Source organism: Takifugu rubripes, chromosome 15 (genome assembly GCF_901000725.2).
Source record: "Takifugu rubripes chromosome 15, fTakRub1.2, whole genome shotgun sequence".
NCBI classification, from domain to species: domain Eukaryota; kingdom Metazoa; phylum Chordata; class Actinopteri; order Tetraodontiformes; family Tetraodontidae; genus Takifugu; species Takifugu rubripes.
The window spans coordinates 16,368,058-16,381,388 of record NC_042299.1 but is presented as its reverse complement, the minus strand read 5'-3'; the positions used below and the strand labels follow the sequence as shown (position 1 = coordinate 16,381,388).

The following is a 13,331-nucleotide window of genomic DNA, read 5'->3' as shown; positions in this document are numbered from 1 at the left end:
AAGGACGGATGGAAGAAGAGAAGGATGGATGGAGGAAGAGAAGGACGGATGGAAGAAGAGAAGGATGGATGGAAAAAGAAAAGGATGGATGGAAGAAGAGAAGGATGGATGGAAAAAGAAAAGGATGGATGGAAGAAGAGAAGGACAGACAGAAGAAGAGAAGGACGGATGGAAGAAGAGAAGGATGGATGAAGAAGAGAAGGACGGATGGAAGAAGAGAAGGATGGATGGAAGAAGAGAAGGATGGACAGAAGAGAAGGATGGATGGAAGAAGAGAAGGATGGACAGAAGAAGAGAAGGATGGACAGGAGAGAAGGACGGATGGAAGAAGAGAAGGACGGATGGAAGAAGAGAAGGACGGATGGAAGAAGAGAAGGACGGATGGAAGAAGAGAAGGATGACAGAAGAAGAGAAGGAATGGATGGAAGAAGAGAAGGGATGGGAAAAAGAAAAGATGGAGCACAAGAACCAAGAGCTGGCTGTTACTTCGTAGAGCTGAGCATACTGTGGAAATCCTGCTGCTTTCCGCCAATCACAGGCCTCCTTCGCCTCGAGTTCTGTAAACAAAGAAAGAATCCGTTGGACTCGTCTGCTGGAGAACGGGAGGAGTGGTGTGTGTGTGTGAGTGAGTGTGTGTGTGAGTGAGTGTGTGTGAGTGAGTGAGTGTGTGAGTGAGTGTGTGTGAGTGAGTGAGTGTGTGAGTGTGTGTGTGTGAGTGGTGTGAGTGAGTGAGTGAGTGTGTGTGTGTGTGTGAGTGTGTGTGTGTGAGTGTGTGTGAGTGTGTGTGGAGTGGTGTGTGTGGGTTGTGTGGAATGTGAGTGTGTGTGGTGATGTGTGTGAGTGTGATGTGTGTGATGAGTGTGTGTGTATTGGTGTGTGTGTGTGGTGAGTGAGTGTGTGTGTGATTGTGGGTGAGTGTGTGTGTGAGTGGTGTGTGTGTGATGAGGTGGTGGAGTGAGTTGTGTGTGAGTGGTGGTGTGAGGGAGTGTCGTGAGTGAGTGTGTGTGTGTGAGTGAGTGTGTGTGTGAGTGAGTGTGTGATGTAGTGTGTTGTTTGTGTGGTGTGACGTGAGTGTGGTGGTGTGTGAGATGGAGTGTGTGTGAGTGTGTGATGTGTGAGTGAGTGTGTGTGTGTTGTGGTGAGTGTGTCGGTGTGATGAGTGATGTGTGTGTGTGAGTGAGTGAAGGTGAGCAGGGTGGAGCTGAGGGATCGTTCCATCCCCATGAGTGTGGGGGGGTAGCGAGCCTGCTGCGCTTTACTCCCACACGCATGTCATAGTTACACCGGATCATCATGGTGAGCATAAGCAGAGAGGAGAATTCCCCGTGGGAATCACCGGACCGGACACACACACATATCCAGTTTGCTGCACAGCCCAAATGTTCTAAATCTTGTTGCCAGCACCACAACGGGTTTTACGGGACTTCCTCCCACATTTATTCTGCTCACACTGCTAAACGGGCTTCTTTGAGGAATGTGTTTTAATCTTGGTGGCCACTGCCGGCCCATTAAAACACCATCAGAACAACACACACACACAACCTGTGTGTGTGTGTGGTGCCTCTGTTCCTGAACCACCATCAGAACAACACACACAACACAACCTGTGTGTGTGTGTGGTGCCTCTGTTCCTGAACCACCATCAGAACAACACACACAACACAACCTGTGTGTGTGTGTGGTGCCTGTTCCTGAACCACCATCAGAACAACACACACAACACAACCTGTGTGTGTGTGGTGCCTCTGTTCCTGAACCACCATCAGAACAACACACACAACACAACCTGTGTGTGTGTGGTGCCTCTGTTCCTGAACCACCATCAGAACAACACACACAACACAACCTGTGTGTGTGTGGTGCCTCTGTTCCTGAACCACCATCAGAACAACACACACAACACAACCTGTGTGTGTGTGTGGTGCCTCTGTTCCTGAACCACCATCAGAACAACGCACACAACACAACCTGTGTGTGTGTGTGGTGCCTCTGTTCCTGAACCACCATCAGAACAACACACACAACACAACCTGTGTGTGTGTGTGGTGCCTGTTCCTGAACCACCATCAGAACAACACACACAACACAACCTGTGTGTGATAAAAAGCCTCATCCTCCACAGATGAGGAAACACTCGTCAGCCCGATTAACGAAGGCTCGACTTACTTGAAGCCCTCATGATGCGTTCGCTGACATGCTCTTGTGGCTCTCTGCTCTACTCAGACCGAAGCTTCGTCTCCGTCCAGCAGCACATCGGCTGTTCCATCAGTGGTTCCTCTCCTCGCCGCTGTGCTTCCAGCTCTGCCCCCCCCCCCCCAGACCCACGCACCTTCTCCTTCCCTCTAATGAGCACCTGTCCTGCACTTTCTTCTTCCTTCACCTTGATGCATCTTGTCCCATTTACACCCTCCCACCATCATCTCCGACCTTCTCTGCACCTCTGAAGGTCGTCTCCACCAACTTCAGCTGCTGCTGCTCCGTCGTGTCCACAGAGGAAATGGCTCATTCTCAGATGACCCCCCCCCACATGACCCCCCCATCTTCAGCTGAGCCCACCAGCAGGCCAATGAGGAGCTTCTTCCACGGGACTCTTTGGGCTTACTGGAATAAAACTGCCTGACAGAGAAATGCGTGCACGATGCACAGTGGGGACATTTAGTGCATCCAGATGTTGAGCCAGTGAGTCCGAGAAGGCAAAAAGTATAAGAGTGTGTGTGTGGGGGGGGGTGAGTGGGGTGGGAGGGGTTAGTGGGGTGGGAGGGGTTGAGTGGGATGGGAGGGGTTGAGTGGGGTGGCAGGGGTTGAGTGGGGTGGGGGGGGTGAGTGGGGTGGGAGGGGTTGAGTGGGGGGGTGGGGGGGTTGAGGGGGTGTGGGGAGGGGTGAGTGGGGGTGGGAGGGGTGGGAGGGGTTGAGTGGGGTGGGGGGGGTGAGTGGGGTGGGAGGGGTTGAGTGGGGGTGGGGGGAGTGGTGAGTGGGGTGGGAGTGGTTTGAGTGGGATGGGAGGGGTTGAGTGGGGGGGTGGGGGGTTGAGTGGGATGGGAGGGGTTGAGTGGGATGGGAGGGGTGAGTGGGGTGGGAGGGGTGGGAGGGGTTGAGTGGGGTGGGGGGGTGAGTGGGGTGGGAGGGGTGAGTGGGGTGGGAGGGGTTGAGTGGGGCGGGGGGGGGTTGAGTGGGGTGGGGGGGTGAGTGGGGTGGGAGGGGTTGAGTGGGGCGGGGGGGTGAGTGGGGTGGGAGGGCAGATGAGATGGCTGGACCCTGTGGGAAAACCACAGGCAGGAAGATCCACCACAGCTGAATGAGGGATCTCAGATGATCAACCAGATATCAAGATCAGGTTGGAGACGTTCTGCAGCAGAACCAGGACCCACATCAGCACCAGAGGCTCCACCAGCAGCATAACCAGACCCACCAGCACCAGAGCTCCACCAGCAGCAGAACCAGGACCCACATCAGCACCAGAGGCTCCACCAGCAGCAGAACCAGACACCACATCAGCACAGAGGCTCCACCACCAGCAGCAGAACCAGGACCCACATCAGCACCAGAGGCTCCACCAGCAGCAGAACCAGGACCCACATCACACCCAGAGGCTCCACCAGCAGCAGAAACCAGGACCCCACATCACACAGAGCTCCACCAGCAGCATAACCAGGACCCACATCAGCACCAGAGGCTCCACCAGCAGCAAACCAGGACCCACTCAGCACCAGAGGCTCCACCCAGAACCAGGACCCACATCAGCACCAGAGGCTCCACCAGCAGCAGAACCAGGACCCACATCATCAGCACCAGAGCTCCACCAGCAGCAGAACCAGACCCACATCAGCACCAGAGTCTCCACCAGCAGCAGAACCAGGAACCCACAACGGTGGCTCAGCTCTGGTTGCTGTGGGCATCTCAGCTCTTTATACTGGAACTCCACACACACACCAACACACACAAACACACAAACACACACATAAACACACACACACACAGCGTGTCAGCGTGACAACAAAGCTCCATTATTCATACTGTACAGAAATTTAATCAAGAGATTAATTAATACACAAACATGTTGTTAGCGGGCCACAAAACACACCAACACACACAGTCAGACGGGGCTAATCCCCCCCCCCCCCCCCCATCCCTCCTGCTGTGGGAGGATATATGGCAACAGACAGCAGGCCACTACCACAACTGCAGGGTAGATGGACAGATGGTGTGTGTGTGTGTGTGTGTGTGTGTGTGTGTGTGTGTGTGTGTGTGTGTGGGCGTGCGTGTGTGTGCGGTGTGTGGTGTGGGCGTGTGAACACCAGAGTCCATGTGTGGGACAAAAGGACTGTGAGGTGATTCCCTGCAGAACAAGAACAGCAGCTATGTTACATAATGGACGGAGCAGAGGCCCCTGACAGCTTTCTTTGATTGCCTTCCTTTCATCTACCTTTCATTTCCTTCCTTCATCTCCAGCAACCTTGACTTTCTGACAGCGTTCTGCAGCGTAATGTCTGCCTGAAGGACCCTCAAGTGCTGAGCATGACATCATTTCCTGCTTAGAATTTCCCAGGCGTCCAAGTGTGCTATGTGAGCTAAGAACAGCAACAGGAAGTTCCTGGAATGAGCACACCAGTGGGGACCTCCGGAATACCAGTGAGATTAGAGAAAAGATTGACGGAAGTATTTGTGAATTCCAACTTTTCCAAGTGCAGAGTGTGTTTGTTGTTTTAGTTGAAATTAACACACAGCATAGGGAACCCACAAAGACATGACAAAGGTTGTGAAACTATGAGTTAACAGCAATTCTTTACAAAATTACACACACACACCCTCACACACACACACACAGGATGCCTGGAACGCAGCCAAATTCTCACACATGCTAAAACACTAAGAGAAAAAGAAGGCAGAGGAGGAGTCGGAGAAAGAGAGGAAGCGAGGGAGGAGATGTGTCCCATCCCATATGATTAATCTGCAGTCACACAGAAGCCCTAACCCTGCAGCTCTGGACCATGAAGCTTCAGGAACCACCTCCTGTGCATCAGTTAAGAGAGAGCTGCAGAGATTCGACACCACCTGCGCGTTTCTTTAGGAAAAGGCCTGAAATTGGAAGGTGATGGTGTATATTTGGGCTGCTGTAGCACGTTCGCTCCAGCAGAGTGCGATAAAGGGGACGTAACTCAAAGAAAGGATTCAGTTTATTCCTTTTAAAGGTGGGGACGCTTGTTAAAACACCACCCAGAAACAGCTTTAGTCCTTTAAGTGACCCTTTCAGCCTTTTTATTCATCCACAATACACATGTTAAATGTCTCTTAATCATTGAATAATAATCTGAGGCAGCTTGGGGCAATATGAACAAAATCTGGATTTTAAAAAGGACCATTAAAGTCTTATACTGATCTAACTGTTAGACATGCCCATCGCAACCTGCTGCCGAGAGAAAAGTGGAAATGACATAGATTAAAAAAGGGTAACCTGCATTCCATGCATGCACAATGCTGATCCTTTATGTGGAACAGCTATAAACTCTGAGAAGGCATGTTTGGAGTCAAACCTAGAGGTGTGGACAGCATGCTGTGAGGAGTTTTGCTGTTGGAACAGGTGGAACACAAAAACTTAACAATCCAAGCAGAGCTGCATCAGGTTGAAACTGAGTTTTCAGTTACAGTCTGGGTCCTCACAAACCTGAGTGATTGTCTCGTCTCATCTTCACCCATCTTATCCGGAGCCGGGTGGCGGAGGCAGCAGTCTAAGCAGAGAGGATTCTGAGGTACTCCCAGGCTAGCCCAGAGACACAGTCTCTTCAGCATGTCCTGGCTCTTCCTCAGGACCTCCTCCTGGTGGGACATGCTTGGAACATCTCCCGAGGGAGGCGTCCAGGGGACATCCGGACACCTCAGCTGACTCCTCAGTGGCTCTACTTTGAGCTCCCGAGTGACCAAGCTGCTCACTCAGAGCCTGCACCAATCTGCCTCTCAATCTCACGCTCCATCTTCCCTCACTTGTGAACGGTCTGCTTGAGGCAGGAACTCTCCAACAAAGCTGAGGGACAGCCAACCTTTTTCTGCTAGAGAACCATGGCTTTGGATGTGGAGGGTGCTGATTCTCATCCCAACTGCTTCACACTCAGCTGCAAACTGCCCCAAGCACACGCTGAAGGTCCTGACTTGATGAAGCCAACACAACATCCAATAAAGGACTCTCTCTGGCCTCTGGCTACGCATAGAAACTCTGCCCATAAAAATTGTGAACAGAACTGGTAACAACGTGCAGACCTGTCGGGTCAGAGAGCCACAGACCCTACACTCATGGAGCACCGCCCACAGGGTACCATGAGGGACACGGTGGATTGCCTTCTCAAGAGCAAAAAACACATGTGGACTGGTTGGGAAACCTCCCATGAACCCTTAAGCACCATGTGGAGGTTATAGAGCTGGTCCAGTGTTCCGCAAATAGAATAAAAACTACATTGTTCCATCTGGGGTTCAACCATCGGCCAAATTCTTCTGTCCACTACCCTGGTGCAGACCTTCCTGGGGAGGGTGAGAAGTGTGAGCCCTCTGTATTTGAAACACACTTTCTGGTCCCCCTTTATAACAGAGGTTCCTCCACCACCACCTGGTTTGACACCCTAAGGAACTGCCCCTGACCACCATTGGGTTGCAGAAGAGGTGTAACAACCAAGACAGCCCCACAACATCCAGACACTTGAGGTACTCGGGGTTAGTCTCATCCACCCCTGATGCCTCCTCAGAGTCCCCAACCTCTGCTTCCTCAATGGAAGTTGTGTCACTGGCCTAAAGCAGCTCCTCCAATTATTCCTTCCACCGTTCAACAATGTCCCCATTTGAGCGCCCCATCTGCACCTCAGCCAGATTTTCCCAACAGACCCCCCACAATACCTTGGGGTCTCCCTGGTTGGTGCCACCACTGGGGAGGAATAATGGCCAGAGATCAGCTGAAATGATAACAAAGTTGATCATCAACCTCCAGCCAGGGTGTCCTGGTGGCACCTGCACTAATGGACGCCCTGATGTTGGAACAAGGTGCTTGTTGCGGAGAAGCTGTGATTAATAGCACAGTGCAATCACAGAACACCAGTCACACCAGGGAGGCCATTTCCCCCAATCACGCCACTCCAGGTGTTGCTGTTGTTGCCCATGTGAGCATTGAAGTCCCCCAGTCCTCCATCGGATCACTATTGATTCAGATTCAGGTCCTTTATTGTCCCACACAGGGAAATTTACAGTGCAACAACAGCAAGAGCACGCGGAGACAAATACGATAAAACAGAATAGAATAGAATTTGGAGTATACAAAGAGGATGTATATTTACAATAATCCAGGTCAATGGATACTCGGCCCCTGTACACCTGTACATAGTACAGAGGGTGAATACAATATACATATCAGAATATATAATATTCAGATTGTGTTAGCGGGCGTTATGTTGTTCCAGGGATTTCAAGAAAGCCAGGAACTCGGTACCATTGTCCAGCCCATAGACACAGACAACAGTGAGAGAAGTAACCCTGACCCAAATGCGTAGGAAAGCAACCAACTCATGGCAGCTCAGCTGGAAAGCTATAAGTAAGCCCACACCAGCACGCTGCTATTCCCCCTGGGAAACTCCAGAGTGCTGGAATGGCCAACCAGTCTCAAGGAGCTGGGTTCCAGAATCCATGCTGGGTCTGGAGGCTCGACTATCTCTAGCCGGGACCTCTCAGCCTCCCCACAAGCCTGTTGCCCCTGGCAAGGTGACATATCCCTGAAGTCAGGGTTTTGGTCCGAGGGTTAGGGTTGTGGGGAGCCCAGGCACTACTGCCTCCCAAACCACATGGTTCCGGCCTCTTGTGGACCTTCTGTGGGTGATGAGCCTATATGAACTACACAATCATGAAGGCACATGATAAAAAGAGCTTGGACTTTAGGATATTTATGGTATCAGCCAGTTTTTCACTTAAGAATCCAGTAGTTCACATTCATTGATCTTCATCAGATCTTAAGGTTTTGTGATGGTCCAGTCGATCCTCTGCACAGTAATAATCAGACTAAATGAGACTAATGACTAATATGTCTGCCAAGCTTCTTGAGAGGAAGTGTGTGTAAGGAAGTCAGACAGCTTGACTGTAGCTAAGCAGAAATGTGTGTGTCATGGCAGGAAACGAGGAGTGAAAGTTCAGTCGTCTACACCCACCAGCACAGGCCCAAACTTGCTCCTTTATATTCATTTGTCATCAATCAGGTTTTAAATCACTTTCCCGGTGTTGCTTTTGGTTTAAAAGAGAGGAAGTAAATGATGAGAAGACCTGTCATGCTTCCTGTCCTGACTGTCAAATCTGATCAAACACACATGGAAAGTTTAAACACAGAGTTTTTAAGTCTAAACTGATCTTCTCCTCTGACCTCAGCGCATCACAAACGTTGACGTGACCAGCCCAAACCCTCTTCTTTCAAACAAGTGTTATGTTGTGTTTACTCCCTGGGAAACAGCAGTCATGTGACAGGAAGCTGAGGAAGGAACAATGGAATACTAAACAGAAGATTTGGGAAGGGAGGACATAGACAAAAACATGAACAATGCATTACTTCAGGGTTTATTAGGACTTCTGTGGGTAACATTAACGACATCTTCAGAGGAGAAGCCGTTGATTTGAACCAGAACAACAGGATGACTTCCAATCAGCAAGACGTGCAATCAGTAAGATGATTCAGTGTTTTTAGGAAGCAGGAAGCAGAAGCTAGATGAGGGTTTTTAACATATAGGAATCCCTTAAAATGTCTTGGCCTAGGCAGGGTTTTATGTAACAGCAGCAATCCTAAAATTAAACTATTTTGTCAAAAAAAAAAATGAACAAAGATCTCACAGAAAGCTCTGTCTCTACCTCGTGACAGTCTGTGGAGGAGCTGCTGGCGCGCGATGATGCGGGAGAGGCGCAGGGCAGAGCGCCGACGAGGGGTGCCGCCTCGTCGCAGGTAGTAATCCTGCACAGAAGGTGGCATGCAGGCCTCCAGGGAGGAGGTCTGGCTGCTGCCACTGTCGTCACTCTCGCTGTCATGACCCTCGACCCTGGCATCCTTGATGACATCAGGTCCGGTGCAGCTACCTGCCAACGCAGCGCTGTCCTCAGGACTGGCTCTGTCCTCAGGACTGGCTCTGTCCTCAGGACTGGCTCTGTCCTCAGGACTGGCGCTGTCCTCAGGACTGGCGCTGTCCTCAGGACTGGCTCTGTCCTCAGGACTGGCGCTGTCCTCAGGACTGGCGCTGTCCTCAGGACTGGCTCTGTCCTCAGGACTGGCTCTGTCCTCAGGACTGGCGCTGTCCTCAGGACTGGCTCTGTCCTCAGGACTGGCGCTGTCCTCAGGACTGGCTCTGTCCTCAGGACTGGCTCTGTCCTCAGGACTGGCTCTGCCAGCGTCCCCTGAGGCGTGCGTCCTGTCGTGCACGCACTCGTCAGGGACTGCTACCTCTGCGGAGTGTGTACAGCTTAAGCTGACTCTGCTGTCACTGTCCACGCGTCCATGACAGTTATCCGCAGCCTCTTTAGCCCCTCGGTCAGAGCCCTCATTAACCGCCATACTGCTGTCCATCGCCTCCATAGCACAGTCTAAATCAACCACAAGTCTTCTTGCTCTTGTTCTGATGACTGCCAGCACTCCTTCTGCATTCCTGTCCCTAACAAGTCCTCACTGGAAGCTGAATGAGCTCCCCACCCGCCTGCCTCCTCCCCTCCGCACCGCATAGTCAAACAAACACATCCCATCTTCATCACACAACCTGACTCTACCTTCTTCTCCTCCCACATTAGCAGGCGGACGCCTCAGCCAGGATGGAAAGAGGACTCGAATCTTTTTGCCACAAGGGCTGTCTTTTGGTCACATGACAAGCACCCAATGGCAGGAGAGCTCAGCTTGCTGCCAAAACAGACAACTCGGCGCATGCTTCGGGTGACGTTTGTGTGAGAATGAAAGGAAAAATCTGCAACGTGGGGATACAATGACATTTTGTAAAAATAAAATCACAACCCCAGTAAATGGTCAAAGTAAAGTGGGACAGAGTCCAGAACATAGCGACAATGTGGGCGTGTGAGTCTGTGCCGAGGAATGTGTGGAGGAGGAAAAGCCATTGTTGCTAATTGTGGGAGTCAGACCGCACCGAGTTCACAGTTTCTTTACTTTACAAAAATATGGATCATCAGAAAATAGCTCGAGATGCTTTGGAGGGTGGTAGTTAGCATTTTCTTTACCTTTTGGTTAGGACTACATCAATATTTCTTCTTATAAAGAAGTCAAAAATAAAACCCACTGGGACTGGTACAGCGAGTTGTGTTTTATTCCCCCCACCTCCCACACACACAATTAAACCATCGCGAGTAATATGAGATGATCATTGGAAGAAAATAGCAAAACATCGATAACTCTGAGGCATGAAACAGTCGTTCGATGTTGAGCCACCTTGGTAGAACCACTGCTAACCCAAAGAACTGACATGTGACATCCTCCATTTTGAGAAAAAAACTTTTGTTTGAAAAAAAAAAACTGACTCCTTAACTGAGCAAATGTCAAATATGTCAATTGTCATAAGTGACCATAAAGTACCACATATTTTTGAAATACTCCTCCTAATTGAGTTGGGCAGTGGATAAGGGAGGATTAAATGATGCATGCCACTGAAGACTGAGCCAGCACACACACACACATGCACGCACACACACACACATCCATGTTGTCTGTGTGAGAAATGCTGACGTCTGAGACGCGTAACCGAGTCGGTGGATAAATGTATGGAATGCCCCAAAGAGGAGGAAAGTTCATGCTTTGACCTACTTTGTCAGAAAGTCATTTGCCAGGGGTGGGGGTAACGGGGGTCAGTTTAAATCATTTTAGTGGAGCAGCAGGCAGGGGGGTACATTTTGAGGAGCTCACGTGAAAAGTAGGTCATAACGGGGTCAATTTCAGGCCAGCAGCCGGCACCTGATCTCCCAACAGAGGAGCATTACTGGGCGGAAAAAGGTTGTGAGAGAGAACTGACGAGCTGAAATTAAAAGGAGCTTAATAGGTTTCAACCCTTCTCTAGTGTTGGTTGCTGGAATTTCTATAGTAAAGGCTGATAATTCACGGATGCAGCATTGCGATCCGTGCGAATGGATTGGCACATGGTGGCGTTGTAGCGAGGAGCCAGTAACCTGATATCCTTCGCTCCGTCTCAGTTACAGCCAGCCAAGACGGGATAGGAATTAAAAGAGAGTAAAAAACAGCTAAACCTATGTGGCAACAGAGGAATTGCGGAGATGGGTCCTGATCCTGTCTCTGTCATGATCCAAATCCCGGAATCAGTTACGGAACATCAAACAGAAAGAAAGATATCATTTAATCTTTAACCTTTAATCTTTAACCTGTAGACCTGGATATGCCTCAGTTACCCCAGACATGAAGACCTGGAGACAGAAAAGTGTTGCAAAGTGTCATTAAACGATGATGATCTACCTGTTCTCAGCTCCCAGCCTCTGAACACCTCCAACTCTCCCTAACACACACATTCATAACAACCAACTGGAAGCCACAAATCCAACCAGGAAAGGGAGCTCCAACCCCCACGACTAACCCCAAAAAACCTGCGGGATTACTGCTAAATCCAGGTGCTATTGTGTACTTTCAGCTTTCACACACACACACACACACACACGCACACACACACGGACCGGAGCAATGTTCCCTGACTGTGATTCTGGGCCTGCGAGCAACAGAATTGTGCAAACGAATCTGCTGCTCTTTTGTTTTTCACTGAGCCATCAGAAATGTGAACCTTGTTGGTCAGGATCCAGCTTTAAGGGACCAGATGTCCACATTTGAGAGGCTTCCCTAAAATCTAATCCATACAGATGTGAAGCTGATGGCTTCAGCAGGGGGCTGATGCTGAAGTGTTGGAGGAGGGGATGGCAGGTTTTGGTGAGACAGGATGAAGACTGGGATGCTCCATTGCACCTCTTTTATTGATGAAAGCACAGCTACCACCAACATCTACTCAGTCTCATGGCTGCGGGAGTCACACATGATGGAAGCGAGTGTGCAGCTCTCTTTCCTCTCCTCCCCTACTGACGCACAACAGTCGGTTCCACCTCTGCGCATCCAGGCTAACAGAACAAACTGGCTGACCCATGGCGCACTGACGCGCACGCAGAATGTCCGAGTCCATCCAGAGTGTCTGAATCGAAACAAAAGTAGGATTGATCGCAGATTGTCCCGCAGAGAGGAACAGATGCTGAGTGCCTGGCATCTGACCCCCCCGGAGTCCTGTCCGCAGTACATGCCTGCGCTGTTTTGAGCACTATATTTGACAATGACCTTCCCAAAATATCGCCCGGGTGCGCGCTGCGCGTCGCCATACGGTCATAACACGACAGATATGCTGCAAATATGACCAACTTTAGCCTGCAGTGACTGAACGTTAATGTGCAGTATAGAGTTTAGCGCGACAACCACACGCTGCCTTTATTATCTGGGTCAGAAACAAATGCTATTTCATTTCGAGGGATTCATCATCGACCAACAGAGACATTTCTGATGAGACTAAACCTCGTCTCGCTCATTGAAATAGTTTGGCTCCCTCACCTGCCAGCCGTCTCTCCCGGACATTCCTCCACAGAAGATCCCAAGCCTTGGACGTGGAGTCCCGCAGCTGCTCGCTGATGGACCGTCGCAGCTGCAGCTTGGCGGACCTTCGCGGGCTGGTCATTGCGGCTCCGCCGGGCTCATAATCCCTGAGCGCAGAAACCGGCGATACCCGTTATTCCTGGGTCCCGTTATTCCACCGGTGAACAGGCCAGTGTGACACCCCCCTCTGCCCCCCGACACACACACACACACACACACACCTCCACAGCTGCTGCTCCCGCTGCCGCAATAGTCGGTCGGTGCGAGCGATCGCTCCGGCGCTGCGTCACTTTCCTGCACCACCGGAGGCGGACGAGCTCCCGTTCCCAAGACCTGGATCCAGGACAGATTTCAAACGGCCCGCATTCATACCCCCGCGTCCCAGCTCCCACATGTGCATGCCCGTGCCTCTGACACGGAGAGCCAGATGTAGCAACGCTCTGCGATCGTAAGACCCCCCCCCGTCTCTCTCCACACCCCCTCACCCTAAACACACATCAAATCTGCATGTGCTTCCCGACGCAAACCCACCCACTCACCCAAACAAGGATCTCTTTCAGTCCCCATGATACAGGCTAATAACGCAGCCAATGACTGGACTCCGAGGATAATCTGGAGTTCTGCCGCCGTCACTGAGCTTCTGCAGCTCCACACAGCAGGGAATGACTTCAGGTGGAACTTGTCTTATGTGATATTAGTT

General features: G+C 50.9%; 1 long non-coding RNA gene across 1 annotated transcript; it reads right to left on the bottom strand.

Moving 5' to 3' along the window:
- Window positions 1-527: 527 nt before the first annotated feature.
- On the bottom strand, window positions 528-13,074 carry LOC115252767 (uncharacterized). Its single transcript, XR_003891080.1, has 3 exons — window positions 12,853-13,074; window positions 12,590-12,738; window positions 528-557 (listed from the first exon to the last, which is right to left on the bottom strand). It is a non-coding gene; the product is annotated as an uncharacterized lncRNA (long non-coding RNA).
- Window positions 13,075-13,331: the final 257 nt, after the last annotated feature.